We start from the raw sequence: 19,182 nt of genomic DNA on the forward strand, positions 1-19,182 counted from the left end.
TTTTATTGTGAAAATACTATACAGAGGGGTTACAATTATATGGGCAAGATAATGAGTACATTTCTTATCAAGCATTGTAGCCTCCTCCTTTATTTCCCCTTCCCATTCCTTCCCCTCCTCCCCCCCTACCCCCCCCCACCCAATTCTCCTCCTTCCCTCCCCCCCACTCAATCTTCCTCCCTCCCTCCCCCACCCACCCAATCCTCCCCGCTCTCGACATAACGACTTGTACATCTCATTGTTGCTATGGGTCCACCTGTATTCCTATTTAAACGATTTGTTTTTCCCCTTCCCCTCCACAAATTATACCGACATCAACATCAAATACAGTGAAAGCAGGGGTTATACTGTGGGGGAGGGACATACAAAGCAACAAAGAAATAATCTTATAAATGCGTTAGAAACAATCGCATGAAAGAAAAAAAAACATTTGAATACATATCTTAGGGTTCATTTCCCTAACATCACCTAATCTGACCTTTCTGCTTGACTCAGACATATACTAGATATTGCAAATAAGGGAAACCATGGGACCTATGTTTCTTTGGGCTTGACTTACTTCACTTAATATAATTTTTTCCAAGCTTTTCCATTTCCTAACAAATGGGGCAATGTCATTCTTTCTGATGGAGGCATAGAATTCTATTGTGTATATATACCACATTTTCTTGATCCATTCATCTACTGAGGGGCATCAGGGTTGGTTCCATATCTTAGCTATAGTAAATAGTGCTGCAATAAACATAGTTGTGCTGGTAGCTTTAGTGTGTTCTTGTTTGTAAACATCTGGGTAAATGCCCAAAAGTGGGATTGCTGGGTCATAGGGCAGCTCTATGTGGAGTCTTTTGAGGAACCTCCATACTACTTTCCAAAGTGGTTGAATGTGGACAGAAGGGAATCTCCCAGAGCTTTTTGTTCCCCTCAAGGCTAGTGTTTTAACACTTGAGCTACACCTCCACTTCAGGCTTTTTAGTGGTTAATTGGAGATAAGAGTCCCATGTCTGGCTTTGAACCAGGATACTCAGATCTCAGCCTCCTGAGTAGCTAGGATGACAGGTATGAGTCGCTAGCTCCTGCTGGTTTCTACATTTTTTTAATGGGAGAAAAATAAGTAGAATGTGTTGTGATGTGAAAATTATGTAAAATGTGAGCTCACTATACATAAACTAATTTTATTAGAACATATTCATTTCTATAGGACTACTTTTGCTGTGCAATTTCAGAGTTGAGCAGTTGTAACAAAGACCATGTAAACAGAAAAGGCTAAAAGAATTACACTTCAGAAGAAAGAATTGTATAACCTCTGGTCTGTTTGTGTTGTCACTCAGTTCTAGTTACTTCAATATGTCCTCAGATGTTGAAAAGTGATCTCCATTCTTTATACATTTTTAAAGATTGACTTGTTATAGATATTCATTTCTCCACATACATCTAGATTTTGATTTTTTAATGTTTTCAGGTAAGAAAAACAAAGTTTAAACTGTCATTAGGTTTGCCTTGAATTTATAGATTTATCTAGAGAAAGCATACATTTCAGTTATTTAATATAAAAGCATAACTATTCCTTCCATCTTCTATAATCCTATATTCTTATCTTCCATGAGGTTCCATTACAGTAATGTCAAAAATCTATACAACGTTTGGTATGTAACAGGAACTATGACATGTTCTATAATGTTGTAAACTACTTAATCTTTTCAATCTTATGAGTAGGTTCAAGTATAATTCTTATTTTACATATGAGGAGACAAAGACATTAAGAGATTAAGTAATTTCCATAATCACATAGCTATGGAGAGTTTAATTTCATATTATTCTAGCTCTATATTAATCCCATATTTTCTCTTACCAGTCTGCAATGTTGCCTTCAAAGATTTCATGTATTTGTTCTCACTCCTAGTTACTCATTTTGTGTCTGTGTGCTGGTCATGGGACTTGAACTCAGGGCATGGGCACTACCCTTGAACTTTTTTGCTCAAGGTTAGCAGTCTACCATTTGAATCACAGCTTCACTTCCCATTTTTTGGTGGTTAATTGGAGATACGAGTCACACAGACTATCCTGCTGGGGCTGACTTTGAACCACATTCCTCAGATCTCAGCCTCCTGAGTTAGGATTATAGGCCTGAGCCACCTGCACCTACCTCCTCATCACTCTTTGTTATTTTTGAATAAACATTACTTACTGGTATAGGCTATAATCTAGTACAGCTCAATTCATAATTTCTAATCATTTGCTATTGAGATTCTAGTGGGTTTTTAGGTAGATATCATCAAGTAAAGACAGACTTATGTCTTTCCTTATATTCACTTGTTTTTCTTCTATGTGAGTGGTAAGGTACTTTTTTTTTTTTTTTTGGTCGGTCGTGGGGCTTGAACTCTGGGCCTGGGCGCTGTCCCTCAGCTCTTCAGCTCAAGGCAAGCGCTCTACCACTTGAGCTACAGCGCCACTTCCAGTTTTCTGGTGGTTTATTGGAGATAAGAGTCTCACGGTCTCTCCTGCCCGGGCTGGCTTTGAACCGCAATCCTCAGATCTCAGCCTCCTGAGTAGCTAGGATTACAGGCGTGAGCCACCAGCGCCCGGCTGGTAAGGTACTTTGAACAAAGGGTTTAAAATATCAACAACAGTGGAAATTCTCCTGCTCCAGATAAGACAGTGAATATATCTAAATTTTCATTAACAATATTTTCCATCTTAAGTCAGATCTTCTTTGCTAATACCATTTTTCCGTTTCTTATGATTTCCATTGGATGACTAAATTTTCTGACGTTTAAAAAGTTACCCATTCTTTTGTTATCTGTCTTATAGCAATTGAATTGGACTCCAAAATTGAGTCAAAAGTCTATTTATTAAAAGTTTCATTTAGCCTATCTTATTTCATTTAACCTGTATCTTCCCCATAACAAACCAAGCACTGTCATATATGCTCAGGTCCACTCCTCAACAGCATTCGTTCATACTGCCTCAAATTTGACTCTTAACTTTTTTGCATGTACTTTCTCTTTTTATTCCCTTTTGTTTATTTTATTTTACTCCCTTTTGAGAGTGGTAAACTTAATTAGGCTATCAAAATTCCATTATTTTCAGTGACCTATAGATTATAGATTATTAACCTATATGACCTATAGACTCTCCTAAGTTTGTTTCCATTGCTACAATTACATCAAAAAATATTTTTCAGTGAAGCCATTTGTGAGTCAGCCTTCTGAGGCCTTATATGAGTATACTTTTATTACTCTCACATGTACAAGTCATATTCAGAATTTTACCGGAAGTTTTAGTCAATACAATAATGTTACAGGCAGAGTAATAAAAAGAAATATGTGTTTAAGTTGTCATGGGTTGGTATGCCATCTGATTCCAGAATCTTTAAGAAATTGAATGAGTTTAGTAAAGTTGGAGGATGTAAGACTCATATACAAAAATGAATGTGTTGTATAGTGACAGGATTCATCTTTGAGGAGAGTGATGTAAAGGAGCGTTACTTTTGTGCAAACATCATGAAGTAAATGAACTTGAGTGGCAAATCCTACTCTTTCTCTACACTATGAGATATTGCTATTTCTCATAGAAAACAAGCCTACATGTACAACACGTTACCATACTGAATATGACAGCGGTTGTAATTGTAATTCAATAGTAGATATGATGTAAAAATAGGTAAAAACTGACCACAAATGGCTCGTGCTTATAATGCTTGTCTCTCAAGAGATGGAGATCTGAGGATCACAGTTCAAAGCTAGCACAGGCAGGAAAGTCCATGAGACTTTTCATCTACAATTAAACACCAAAAAGATCCAAAAGTGAAGCTGTGGCTCAAGTGGTAGAGCATAAACTTTGAGCAAAACAAAACTCAGAGACAGTACCTAGGCCCTGAGTTCAATCCCCACCTGGCACCAAAAAAAAAAAAAAAGGCAACATCCCTAACAGAACAGTATGGTGAAAGTGTGGTATAAGAGATATTTTTAAGTTATACCAACATACACCAACATAAGTTATACCACTGCATGAATGGAACTTACAGGATTGGAAGTTGCTCTGGATAAATCACTGAGTGGTTAAGTGACTACGAGGACCAAGGATAGAACTTAACACTGCTGCAGACTTAGGCCATACCACATTTATTTGTTTCTTTGTTTGTCTATTTATTAATTTGCCTTTACAAATACTTGAACTCATACTTTCTCTTAGGTTTTTTGTTGTTGTTGTTGTTCAGAGCTGGTGTTCTACCACTTGAGGCACAGCTCCACTTCTGGCTTTTTGCTGTCAATTGGCAATGGCACAGCTCCACTTCTGGCTTTTTGCTGTCAATTGGCAATATGACTCTCCAAGATTTATCTGAGTGGGCTGGCTCTGAGCCTTGATCCTCATATCTGAGCCTCTTGAATAGCTAGCATTTTAGGTACGAGCCACCAGTTCCTAGCCACAATTTTTAAACCTTTTCCATCAGGAATACACTAACCTTTGGTTATTATGTTTCCAATTTATAAAGTATAATAACAGCTCAAAATAAAAATGTATTTTATACTTATACAAAATGTTTCCTTGTTCTATTTTTTCTAATTTTCTATTTAAAATAATTTTAACCTTCAAATGGAGAGTTAGTGATACATAAAAGCAATGATGTGGAGATTTATTCTGGTGCAGCAACAGTAACATAACTACACAGTTTCAGGGACAAGAGTGTGCTAATAATAGTTCCAGTGACCAGCAACAGGTATAATACATGCTGCAGAGTTCTATTTCTGACTTTCTAAATTCCCTTTAATTCTACTTCTAATTCTAATTTCTTTCAAACTTGGTTCTTAGTTTTTACCTGTGATTATAGGAACTACAAAGTACAGTTGTCTTTTTTTTTTTTTTTTTTTTTTTTGGTGCAGGGGGTGCTTGCTAAGCAGATACTCTACCACTGCCCATAATTGTCTTTTTATATCTTTTCTGTCTTAGCTATCTACTGTTGACTAGGTAAAGAGTCTATCACAAAAATCTAATGAAATTCAATTATGATCTTTTGTTATAGGACATCAATAACTTTAGCGAGGAATCATTTTGCTCGATTAATGTAAGATATAAATAGAATTAGACCTCTTGAGATGAGTGAATGATTAAGATATCAAGATATTCAATTAACTATGGAGAAGTTAAGTTCTGAAGGAGAAAGACAAAGAATAATTAGACAATAAAAGTAAGATAGGAAGTTATTTTCAAATGAGAGAGACTTGAGCATTTGTAACTTCTCATCTGAAAGGCATCGTAGATATGGAGAGATTAAAGACCAAGGAAGAATCTGAGTGGAAATTAGTCAAAAAACAAGAAATGCATATTCTACCCACTCTTGCTAAAATACTCCATTAATAGTTATGTTCTTGTTTTAAAAAAAACTGGATTCTGAGCCACATGTCCCTGTCTAGAAAACTCATTGCACTCTGTGATAAAAGAAAAGTGACATGAGTTGCTGTCCTGTAAATATTCTTGCAAATACATCCCTGTGCCATGAAGTTCAGTGACATCTGGTAGTGAAATTAGAAAGCAATTAGCCATCAGATCATAATCATCAGTTATTACTTTTAAACATTTTCACAGAATAAATGAAGATGATTTTGCATGCATTCTTATTATAATAAGATGTCACTGTGTTGAAATGTTTTGTATCCATCAAAATAAAAAAGAAACACTCTCTTGAATGATTTTGTTTTTAAGCCCTAAAGTCTGCACATATTTGGGGAATTTGTGAATATGGCAATGGTTCAACAAGTATTTCTTCTCTGTGTAGAATATCTGATATGAGATTGTGATTATAATGCTTTGTAAAGAATTTGCCCAATGAGATGTTAAAATAAAATGTTTAATGGCAACAGGTCATCATGGAAAATTATGTCTAAGGGAACTATTTCTAAAACCTACTACTAAAGTAAAACTAAGTTTTACTAAGTAAAAACTACTTACGAGAAAGTAATACCATCCATCTCTAAATATTAGCAAGTTTCCTGGAATGTTTTCAACCAAGGATAAGGACATCTTTCCATTGCTCTTTTTTTTTCTTTTAAAAATCATGGCACCATGCTGTTTCTTGGCTTACCTTTAGAGATTGCTGGGTTTATCCACTGAAAAAATATTTATTCTGGGATTTGTATAGTTATGTAACTGTTGACTTTCCTAAACAATGTTCTTTTTACTTTCTTTCTGTCCCTTCCCCCCCCCCCCTTTTTTTTTGATGTGGTCAAAGATTTAAAGAATTCCTGGCATATTCACTTTTCAGTGTTGATGTTTTTTCAAGATCATGTGACTGTAACTGAAGGACAGTATTGGAGAGGCTCAAGTTGCCTTTGTGAATTTCCTCTGTACAAATGAGTATTCTGAGGCCAGTCAACTTAGCACATCTGTACTAAATGAGTCTACCATGCTGTTTTCATTGAGTTGGACTTCTGTTCAAACATAGTACCTCCATCATTTGGGGAAAAGGAAAACAACTTTTCCTTGCAAAAATCATAAATCCATTTGTCACCAAAATGAAGGCTTACCACTCTTTTATTTTTTTTATTGCTGCCACTAATAAAACTGGTTTCTGGAAGGGAAAGAAGGAAACAAAACTAACAACTTAACTTAGGACAAATCAGGGCCTTTCAATCTTAACTTTCCAGTTGGTCACAAAAATGCATGTTTAAGTGTTGTCTAAAATGAGATTTTTCTCTTGAACGTTGAAAATCTTGGGTTTTCCATTTGTGGATTTCATTCAGTACTGTAAGGGGAAAACACACTTCATCAGTCCACCCTTAATCCACGCATAGGTGCAGCAGGACCACCGTGGAAGTGTCGATACGAAACACTAACAACTCTGTGGTCCATCTGGTCTCTGGGTACTGTAGCTATGAGCTAGTCCTATTCAAGAAACTTACTTTTAAGAAGATACAGTGTTTTTCTTCAGCTTATTTTGGAGAAAAAAACATAACTGCATTGGCCAAATCTTCCAATCAACAAATCCTGTCAACTGTTCATTATTATGAGGTTGATTATATAGCTATGTCTCACCCTTCTTACTACTTTCCCTCTTTCTCCCTTGCTGCTTTGCTTGGCCCATTTTCTGCTCATTAGGACCTCTTCCAGAACCGACAATACTCAGTTTGTTTGGATGCTTATTACCAACAAAATGAAGATGTGCTATAGGATATTAGTTTCCTATTTGAATGTTCAGTGATTCCCACCAGATAAAGTTCATACTCTATAGATTGGTGTTCTTTCATGATCTGACCTCTATTTACATTTCTAGTCTTAACAGTCTACCTTGATACTGTATGCTGTGCATTGCAGCGATCATAGAAGCATTATTAAATGCTTTAACCATGTGCCAGTCATTATTCCAGATACTAAATACCTACTGGCCCACTAATCTCTACAATACCTCCATGAAGAACTATATTGTAGTTATCTTTAGTTTACCAAAAGTAAGCTGAGATTCAGAGAGATCAAGTAGCTTGCCTAAAATCACACAGATGAAAAGTAATGGAGCCAGAGTTTAAAACAGACTAATTTCAGAGACCTATTATTAAGCACTGTGCATACTTTAAACATAGTTAGGCATTACTCCCCAAATCTGTGTATTTCCCCCACTTTCTTCACTTTATATATGTAATTTATTCCCTCTGCTCTTCCACCTTTCTTACTTCATGATGAGGTAATTTATTAAGTTGTTGGGACTTAATCCAATTGGTACCTCTATAATTAAGTCTTCAAATCAGAGTTAAGCATGTCTCTTCTGAGCTTCTCTAAACACAGAGCACTTCTTCCATAAGAGCATGGGAAATATAGATGCTAATTCAGGTTTTTCCTAAGAGGTTGTAAACACTTGTAGACTTGCTATTGTCTTTTATTCATCTTTGTATGGCTCGCACTGGGCACACTGTCAGGCTCAGAAAAGCTTTGTAAATCATTGAGCAATGAATGTTCTTTTCATGGTAACTGCAATCCTAGAGACTAGAATTTAAAATTTAGATGTGTTAGCTACCTAACATCTTAAATACTGGCTATTGAATGAATCAATAATAGTAGTCATATGATTTTCATAAGAATCAAATGAGTACAGTTATTACCATTTTCTAAATAAATGGATGCATGTTTCTGTCTTCTAGTGGTGCAATTGTAGACATGGCCAAGAGCCAAAGTATGGTTAAAACTTCTGCTAGTCCCTGGCAATGCTGTGGTTGTGTATTGAGAACAAGGTAAAGGAAATTTTAGAGAATACTCTTATTTTGTCCTAATAGAATAGTATAATTTGCACCATCTGTTTTTCAGGAATAACAAAATATCAGTTGTTCTAATGGAAATTGGCAAATAATTTCTAAGATGTAAAACAATGTCAAAATGCCTGTTCCCTAAAAATCTGAGGAAGAGGTTAGCTTTGCATACTCTTGGAGACATAACATAAGCACATCTATCTTTAGTGCCTGAAGACTTGGCTCAACTTTCTCTTGGTTCCTTGAGCTTTACTATGTCCAAGGGTTTAAAATAAAATTACCACCTAAGTTAGCATACAACTCATTTATAAATCTTATTTCTAGAAGTTGCTGCATTGTTTATGATTAGTACTGTAGGAACATCTTATGAATGCTACATTATTTATGTATAATGCAGCCATGCATATAATTATCCAATAATTATTATCCCACATAATTTTAAACAGACATTTCTAGCTGGGATGTATTTGGTAAACCAAATAAAATAAGAAATTTTTATTTAAACAGAAGTGTTTTTACTTGCAACAGTAAAGGAAGAATTGCTTTTACAAACTCTTGGGTTTGTTGGCTAAGCAACAAGTAAAAAACAAGCATTACTAATGTTGCCAGAAATGGAACTTCAGTATAATATACTGATTTTAGTATTGCATAAAATAAATCAATTTTGATTACTATTTTCTCACCTAGTTAATAATTATTACATAATTAAAACTACATCAACCTAACACTATGTACACAGAAGGTGATTGACAGCATAGAAAGCAAAAGGAAAAACTTCTGTAGAAAATTATCAAGGTTGTAATTTAAGGTTCAATGTTACTTTAAATGAATCATTTTATTGTTGATTAAAGCAATGAGATTAATGTCATTAATGTTTACAATTTCACTCTGTGTAATTATAAAGGTGCTCATTTTTAGCTTATCTTTATTATGTGAATATCTAATGTTACCCTATTTTTTAATAAGTTTTTCATTGTGAAAATACTGTACAGAGGGGTTACAGTGACATGAGCAAGGTAATGAGTACATTTCCCATCAAGCATTGTTGCCTCCTCCTTTGGTTTTCCCCTACCATCCCTTCCCTCCCACCTCCTCAATTATACTCCCTCACTCCCCCTCACCCTTACCTTCCCCCTGCCCCCCCCCCCCCGCCTAAATTGTAAAGTTTGTTTTTCATCATAGCGTCTTGTACATCTCATTGTTACAATGGGTCAACCTGTATCCCTATTTAAACAATTTGTTTTTTCCCTTCGCCTCCCCCAAATTATACCAACATCAAATAAAGTGAAAACAAGGATTATACCGTGAGGGAGGGACATACAAAGCAACAAAAAATCATATGGTACCTTGCAAATACATTAGAAACAATAGCAAGAAAGAAAAAACCACTTGTGTCCCTATCTTGGGTTCATTTCGCTTAACATCATCTTATCTGACCTTTTCTTCTTGTCCCAGACATATACTAGTTAATGCAAATAAGGGAAACCATGGGACTTATGTTTCTTTGGGCCTGGCTTACTTCACTTAGCAAATTTTTTTCCAAGTCTTTCCATTTCCTAACAAATGGGGCAATGTCATTTTTTCTGATGGAGGCATAGAATTCCATTGTGTATATATACCACATTTTCTTGATCCTTTCATCCGCTGAGGGGCATCTTGGTTGGTTCCATATCTTAGCTATGGTAAATAATGCTGCAATAAACATAGTTGTGCCGGTAGCTTTAGTACGGTCTTGTTTGTGATCATTTGGGTAAATGCCCAAAAGTAGGATTGCTGGGTCATAGGGGAGCTCTATGTGGTGTCTTTTGAGGAACCCCCATACTACTTTCCAAAGTGGTTAAACAAGTTTACACTCCCACCAACAATGCAGTAGGGTTCCCTTCTGGCCACATCCCCTCCAGCATCTGTTGTTATTAGAGTTCTTGATTTTAGCCATTCTAACTGGGGTGAGGTGGTATCTCAGTGTTGTTTTGATTTGCATTTGTTTTATGGCTAGGGAGGTTGAGCAATTCTTCATGTGTCTATTGGCCATCCTTCTTTCCTCTTCAGAGAAGTTTCTCTTTAAGTCTTTAGCCCACTTATTTATCAGGCAGTTGTTTCCTTGAGGGTTTGTTGTTGGAGGATTTAATTTTTTTTTCAGGTAAGGGGTAGGTTTATTCATCATTCAGGCTGGCACCAGGCCATCTTGGTCCTCCACGTGATGGGGAAAGGCCTGGGAAAGAGAGAGCTGGGAAAGAGCGAGAGCTGGGAAAAGAGCTAAGAGAGAACTAGAAAAGAGAGAAAATAGCTAGAGAAGAGAAGAGCTAGAAAAGAGCAGAGAGCTGGGAAAGAGAAGGAAAGAGCTGAGAAAGAGCTAGAAAAGAACAGAGAGAGAGAGCTAGAAAAGAGCTAGAAAAGAGCAGAGAGAGCTGGGAAAGGTAGGAAAGAGAGAGCTAGGAAAGAGAAGAGAGCTGGGAAAGAGGAGAGAGCTGAGAAAGAGCTAGAAAAGAGCAGAGAGAGCGCTAGAAAAGAGCTAGAAAAGAGCAGAGAGAGCGCTAGAAAAGAGCTAGAAAAGAGCAGAGAGAGAGCTAGAAAAGAGAAGGGAGCTGGGGGATTTAATTTTTTGAGTTCCAAATATATTTTAGACATGAGACCCTTGTCCGTTGTATGGCTAGTGAAGATCTTCTCCCAATCTGTGGGCTTTCTATTGATCTTGCTAGCTATGTCCTTTGCCATGCAGAAGCTCTGCAGCTTCATGCAATCCCATTTGTCCAACCCTTTGTTGATTTGTTATGTTTCTGGGTCTCTGTTGAGAAAATTTCTGCCTGTGCCAAGGAGACCTAGGGTTTCTCTTATTCTGTCCTGTAATGTTTTCAGGGTGTCTTCTTTGACTTCAAGGTCTTTGATCCATTTGGAGTTGATTCTGGTGCAAGGTGGTATATAAGGATCTAGCTTTAGTTTTCTACAGGTGATTAAAACCAATTTTGCCAGCACCATTTAGTGAAGAGGTCTTCCATTCTATTTTTTATCTCCCTTATTGAAGATTAGGTGGCTATAGGTCAGTGGGTTCATTTCTGGGTTTTCAATTCTATTCCATTGGTCCTTAGGTCTCTTCTTTAGCAAACTTTATTCATATTTGCTTCACTCAGTTCTGGCAAAAATAGTCAACTAAACTGAGGAACAGGGCAAACAGTAGAGTGACATTCTGTATGGTAATTTCTCAACTGTATCCACACCAGGCATTATCATTGCAAATTCTGCCCATCTAGATATATACATACAACCCCAGTTTCTTTCCAAGACTTTTTCATTCAGTGCAAATGGCAGTCACAGTTTTAATTTCTTTTCCCTTTCCCATAAGGGAAAATAAAAATAAATATTTTTTTTCTTTTTGTTCCTGGGGTTTGAACTCAAGGCCTGGGTGCTGTCCTTGACCTTTTCTGCTCAAAGCTAGTGCACTACCATTTCAAGCCACAGCACCACTTCTGGTTTTCTGGTAATTAATTGGAGTTAAGAGTCTCACAGTTTCCTGCCTGGCAGGCTTTGAGTTGCAATCCTCAGATCTCAGCTTCCTGGGTAACCAGGATTACAACCAACAGTGTCTAGCAATTTGCAATTCTTTACTTAACCTACATAAGGGAAAATAAAAACAAATACCAGAATATTATGGTTTCTGATATACAATAGGTAGTCAATAAAAAGCAACTCATGCCAGTCACCTGTGGCTCATGCCTGTAATCCTAGCTACTCAGGTGGCTGAGTTCTGAGGATTGCCATTCAAAGCCAGACCAGAAAAGAAAAGGCAGTCAGACTCTTATCTCCCTTAAACTACTGAGAAACAAGCTAGAAGTGGTGCTGTGGCTCAAGTGGTAGAGCTCTATCTAGTCTTGAGCACAAAGAGGCTCATAAAAGGCCTTAGTCCCTGATTTTAAGCCCCAATATCTGAAAAAAAAAGGAATCCATGTAATGGTCGATACTTTTGCTGTCTTTGCTCACCCAAGTATACTAACTGCTTTCTTGGGAATCCGTCAGCTTCAGTCCTATTATAACTTGTCATTACTTGGCTGCAAAGTTCATAACCAATTTCCATAGGAAGTTTGACTTTTGCCTGAGAATAATGAAACTCTCTGGCCATGAGAAATCATGTACACTTGTCATTATGTCAACTTTTTAAAGTTCAGGTAAGCTATCCATAGATTTTACCATCTCTGATCAAAAGTAGTGATTCATTTTTATTTACTTTTTAAATTTTGCCCAGAATTACTTTGTTTGCTGGATAGTTTCAAGAAAACCCTTAGAAGACACTGGAAAGAATGCTTAGGGGTTAGCATCTGTTTCTCTTGCAAGCAAAATTAATCACCCATCTGTGTATTCCTAATAAAAAGTGTTTGTTCTTTACTTGTATGAAACATTGTTTGGAACTTTGTACAGAACACTCTGCTACTTTCCTCAAATTTCTCTCTAAGAACCCAACAAGAATAGAAAATGACTTGGAATCTTTTTTATTGGGTTGAATCTTCTGGTAGCACTGCAAGTAAAATGAAGTTTCTAGTTAACCCTCTTGAATGTTTCATGTCACTTATGACTAGTTTTATGGCCCTTATTATTCTCAGTCCCAGATACCTATTAATCTCTGAATATCTATTGTCCATGTCTCACCCAAAAGATATGGCTTTTTTAACTGGAAAACAATATAAATCACCTAGAATTAAAATGGAAGTGAAGTGAGGTCATACTATTTTGGAATTATGAAATACTGAAGTATCTTTAAATCATCTAGGGTAATTTGTTCATAGGTGTGAGAAAATCTGTCTTTCCTAACCAAGTGGTTTGCTTAAAAGTTCCTGCTTTGGCCTCGTGTCTTGGCTCCTGTTTATTATTTTGCTAAGATAATGTGAACAAGCAAAGAAAGGGATAAGGAAGGATTTTAGAAATAGAAGGTTTTGTGGTAACTGATTGTTCCAATATTGAAGAGAGGAATGAAGACATACCTCAGATTGTTCAGGAAAGTAGCAAGTGTGCATAATTAGACCACACCTCAGTTGGTTCAAGAAAGTAGCAGAGGATTTGAGTAACTAATCTGATCTCAAAGTCTTTTTTTTTCTCTCTTCAGGTTCTAGGGCTTGAACTCAGGGCCCGGGCACTGTTCCTGAGCCTCTTTGTGCTCAAGGCTAGCACTCCATCACTTCAACCACAGTGCCACTTCTGGCTTTTTCTGGGTAGTTTTATTGGAGATGAGGATATCATATACTTTGGGGGGGGGGAGGGTCCGGTCCTGGGGCCTGAACTCTGGGCCTGGGCAGTGTCCCTCAGCTCTTCAGCTCAAGGCTAGTGCTCTACCACTTGAGCCACAGCACCACTTACGGCTGAGGAATCGAACCCAGGACCTCATGCATGCAAGGCAAGCACTCTACCACTGAGCCACCTTCCCAGCCCCCTATCATATACTTTTGTATATGAGATTTCAAACTGAAATCTTCAGATCTCAGCCTCCTAAGTAGCTAAAATTACAGGCAGAATCCACTAGTGCTTTACTCCTCAAAGTCCTTTAATGATCACTTTAGGTAAATACATCTTACCCCTTCCAAACTAGCCAATTGTGAGCAGATTGTGAACCTGAGCCAAGCCAATTCAAGCAGAGGGGCAGCGCCTGCTGCATTAAGGGAACTGCCCACTTGTTCCTTGTACTTGCTAGCCATGATTTTAGCAAATGATGTACCCTTCTGTATAGAAGTAAACTGTGCCTTGCCCAGTTCCTATCAAGGTGGTTTCCTGAACCATTGCTAACAATAGGATACATTTCTTTCTGATGTCTATAATACACCCAAAGAGAGGAAGCTCACAACCTTGCAAGAAAACCCATTCCTTTTTTTTTTTAATTCACACACTCATCTATATCTGTAACTGTCTTTCTTTTATCTAGTTTATCTCTGATGTTATTTTGCTATTCTAAGACTATTTGGTTTGAAGCTTTTCTTCCTTACATGTCCTTCCTTCCATCCTTTTTTGGACTAGGGGACAGTTCTGGCAATTGAGCTCAAGGCTTCATTCTTGCTAGGCAAATGCTATACCACTTAAGCCATGCTCCCAGTCCTTTCAGCTTTAGGTTTGCTTTTTAAGACAGGATCTCTACTTCATTCTACACCATCCTGGGACCACATTTCTCCTACTTTCTGTCTCTAAAGTAGCTAGGATTACAGGCATTTGCCACTGTGTGTGTGTGTGTGTGTGTGTGTGTGTGTGTGTGTGTGTGTGTGTGTGTGTGTGTGCTCACACCTTATTTTATTCCTACTCCATCTTCCTCTTCTGTCTCTCTCTTTCCCCCTCTTTCCTTCCCCCTCTCATCCTTCTGTAGGACCATCTCATTTTGCCTCTCTTCTCTCTTTCCTGTCTGTATGGATTTTGCATTCAGAATGGTCTTTCAAATATTGAGCTACATGAAGATGGAGACACATAAGGAGATGCAATGGTCAATGTAGATCAGGATAAAAGTGTCTTAAAAGTCAATCAAAGGAATGTGAACCTATGTTCTAAAGATACATCTCTGTAAACACCTGGAATAGTGCCTGACATTCGGGGAATATAAAATACTATATTCATAATTTAACACATTTTGCAGTCATAAAAAAACTACTTAAAAAGGGTAATACACTAACAGATTGGGTTTTTACTTTGAGATATGTAATAACATAATTTAGAGGATATATTATTTGCAAAAACAGAAAGATAGCCTAGTATTAAATTTCAAAATGGCTTTACCTTTTAAGTACCATTTTCTTAACCAAATCTTTCACATAAATGATTCTAGTCTGCCTTAAGCCTAAACCTCCTTCCTACTGCATTCATAACTTTTAAGATCCTGCTCCCTGATTCACTTCTAACTTCTTTTTCCAGTTGCCAATAAAAGAATCTTCTTTTTTTCACATGTCAAGTTTTTGTATTAGCTCTTTCATCTGGTAATTTTTTTGCATTTTACTTTTATCATAATTCTTTATATATTACATTCTAACTTTTTCACAGATACTCAACTTTTTGAAGACCAGAGCCATATCTTATTTACAGCTGAATTTCCTAGAGGGCTTTCGTAGCATCTTCCTTACAATAGGTGATACACAATAAATATTTGTTGAATGCATGGGATAACTGTTGCATTACCCAATTTAATATTCCAGAAATTCCACCCAGAAAGTAACAATCCTTTCCTGGAGAGGTTAGCAAAATCCTTCTATGAGTAAATATTTCAGGCTATGCAGAGCAAAAAGTAAACTCAAGAACATTAGTTTGGAATTGATATAACCAAAGAGAAAATAAATTTTCACAAAATTTTACTTGTGAAATTAAAAATGTAACCATTGAGAATAATTTCTTGAATAAATATAAAAAATGAAAAATGACATTCTTAGAAGGGGAATAAGTGTTCTCTATTATCAATTTTTATTCATCTGTTAATGCATTCTGTAATAAGATTTTGTATAGTTTACATTTTCCATCTTTGTTCTTTTCATAAGAGTCTGATTTTAATTGAGCATATTCATTTCTTGAAAGGAATTTATAAAAAGTTTATTCAATTCTTCCCTTGATATTTGTCTTTTTCTTCTTCTTTTTTTATTGTGAGAATACCGTAAATATTTGTCTTTTAACATGTCATTACATTGTAGTTACTCATTTCCATTTGAAGGTTATGCAAAACCTTCTTAATGACACAGGCAAGTGAATTTTGAAATACAAAAATTTCTTGGGTATGTCTATTGTATGCTGTTAAAATTGAGCTCAGAAAATCAATCCATTATAAATCTGTGTGTGAATGGAAATCTCACTTCTTGTTTTAATTTTTGAAAGCATATAACCTATATAAAGCTGCTTCTATTACTTATGGTACATTGTCAAAATAACTTTACCACAGTGTAAGTTTCACAAATAAACACTATTTTCCTTTGTAATTTTAGATCTAGAGTCATTCGTAGACATTAGAAAGTCTATAGCAAAACCTTATTTCCAAAGCCACTGGCTTTGTACTGAGGACAGTTTTTCTCATCTAGACAAATTTTGATCTCAGGGCTGGGAAGATAGCTCAGTGGTAGAGCGCTTACCTTGCATGCCTGAGGCCCTGGGTTCGATTCCTCAGCACCACATAAGCAAAAAAAGAAAAAAGCTGGAAGTGGCGCTCTGGCTCAAGTGGTAGAGCACTAGCCTTGAGCTGAAGAGCTGAGGGACAGCGCCCAGGCCCAGAGTTCAGGCCCCACGACTGGATCCAAAAGAAAAAGAAAAATTTTTATCTCAGTCTCAGAAAAAAAATTCAATATAACTTTACCCCTGTTAAACCATTAAACTGCTGTGTAATAGTATAAGTCTGTATATACCATTTGTATTTCTGACAAAAAATAATTGCACAATACAGAACTAATGAAGGACAAATTCACAAGACTCCACAGAGTTCATGTTTAATAACACATACTAGAGTTAAATAGTCTCCTCCAAGTATCTGAATACCACATTAATTCAACAAGTATACATGGTTTAAAACATGTTACTCTTTCACAAGCTTTGTAAGTTTGGAATAATTCTCTTCTCTGATTCATAGCTATCACTCTCATTGCCGTTTACTTCTAACTTCTACTTCAAGTTAAATGAATTTAGTGTTTTCCTTCTTTGAAAGCATTATTCCATGTATCACTTCCCATGTTGTTCACAAGTAATTCTTCTATCAATTCAGACTTAGCATTGATTTTTCAAAAATGAACAACTGAGAAGTATTACAAATTTATATTGCATCATCAAGAGCCAAGGAAAACCACTCAAAAATATATGCCTTATTTTTAAATGGGCTACTGATTCTGTGGCCATGTCTTCAGCATTTCAAACACTATTATTACTGAAAAGCTAATCATAGAAATCAAGTATATTTTTACAGCATGATTTAATTAGGTTACCATGAACAAGGGACTTTCCATGCTGGATTAAGAAATAAGAACACTGAGAAACTTGCTTTCATTGAAACCTCATTTTTATTTATTTATTTTGTGTGTATGTGAATGGAGAAATTCTACAATTAACATTCATGGGAGGTTGGAATCTTGTGTGGAGGGCTTGGTCTGAAAATGTTGTGCATTGTACCTGTATTCTAATTTAATTTTTTTTGCTTGAACTCAGGGCCTGGGTGCTGTCCCTGAGTGTTTTGGGATTTGGGTTTTTTCTTTTTCTTTGTTTTCTTCTTGTTGGTCATGAGACTTGAACTCAAGGGCTGAGCACTATCCCTGAGCTTTTCTGCTCAAGGCTAGTATTCTACCACTTTGAGCCACAGTGTCACTTTGGGGTTTCTGTTGGTTAATTGGAGATAAGAGTCTCACAGAGTTTCCTCCCTGGGCAGGATGTGAACCTCATACTCAGATCTCAGCGTGAGCTCCTAATCCTCCAGTAGGAGGATTACAGGGGTGAATCACCAGCTCCTGGCTATATGTTTATTGTAAACACAGTTGTAGTTATACTACATAATAAACACAAGATTTCACCCTCTAATTGGTAACAAAATAATCCACATTGTATTATTTCTTTAAAACAAAATATTAATCTGGGAGCTGGTGGCTCACACCTGTAATCCTAGTTTCTCAGGAAGCTGAGATCTGTTCAGAGCCAGCCCTGGCAAGAAAGAGCATGACACTCTTAACTTTAGTTAACCATCAGACAGCCAGACATGGTGCTGAGACTCAAGTAGTATAGCTCTAGCCTTGAGGAAGGAAAGCTCAGAGACAGCACCCAAGCTCAGGACAGGCACACATTTTTAAAAAGTTGAAAATCCATCTGTTGTCATGATAGATATATGCTTGAATAAAACAAAAGAAAGAGAAAAAATATGTTCCACTTGAAACACTGTTGAGTTATGAAGCCTCACTCCTGAAATAGAGTTCAGGAAATCATTTTGCAAAAGTACTCTAAGCATCACACAACGAGGAAAGGATACAGTGGCTCAATAGCTATGTGCATATGCCCATATAAAATGATGCTTATTGAAATGAACTCAAAGAACTAGAAACAAGAAGTTTTTTTATTGTACTGTTTGCAGTTATTTCTTCTTTTTCCTTTCTTTTCCCCCCTTTGGTTTACTCCATTATCACTGTTTTTTATTTCTGTACCCTTTGTCTTATATATATTTATCTGATTTGGGGGTGTGAAGGGGAATCACAAGACTAGGGGACACAGGGTGGACCAATTCAACAGTGATACTCACTAGACACTATGTTGGAAATGAACTTTACAATTTGGGAGGCAGAGACATAGTGGGGGGAGTGGAAACAATGAGGGAGGGAGTAACACTGTTCAAAAAGAAATGTACTCATTACCTTACTTATGTAAATGTAATCCCTCTCTGTACATCACCTGCACAATCAAATTTAAATGAAAAAAATAAAAGCAATAAGAATTCAGTATAAATTCTCTGTCATAGTTACTCAGGTCTGCTATTATAGTGCAAAAGTCTTCAGAACCAATGTACAATGAATGAGCATGACTGTTTCTAATAAAACTTTATTGATATTTACTAAAATTTTAAGTTTATATAGTTGTCACATCTTTAAATATTGTTCTTTTTGAGTGGCCCACACTTATAGTCCTAGCTATTGGGATGATCATGGTTCAAAGCTAATGTGGGCAGAAAAGTCCACAAGATTCCACCTTCAATTAACCAGGTAAAAGATGGATTGAAGGTATGGTGTAAGTAGTAGAGCACAAGTCTTATATAAACAAACCAATCTAGAGTGAGGCCCTAGTTCAAGCCACAGTACTGGCACATATACACATTTTTAAAATGTAAATTATCCTTGGAACATAGGCTATATGAAAACAGGTGAATGATGAGCCATAGTTTGCCAACCCTGATTTATGTTTTTGTTTTAAGGTTATAATGTCTGCTTTCTTAACTTTATTCCCAAGCTTTTTTCAGTAAATTTTCTAGAATCATCTATGGTTGAGAGACAGA

General features: G+C 36.5%; 1 protein-coding gene across 1 annotated transcript in view; it reads left to right on the top strand.

Moving 5' to 3' along the window:
• Positions 1 to 19,182, top strand: part of Col24a1 (collagen type XXIV alpha 1 chain) — a 305,980-nt gene that overhangs the window by 248,301 nt on the left and 38,497 nt on the right. The window lies entirely within an intron of this gene.

Source organism: Dipodomys spectabilis, unplaced genomic scaffold, assembly GCF_019054845.1.
Source record: "Dipodomys spectabilis isolate Male_0828 unplaced genomic scaffold, ASM1905484v1 ptg000002l, whole genome shotgun sequence".
NCBI classification, from domain to species: domain Eukaryota; kingdom Metazoa; phylum Chordata; class Mammalia; order Rodentia; family Heteromyidae; genus Dipodomys; species Dipodomys spectabilis.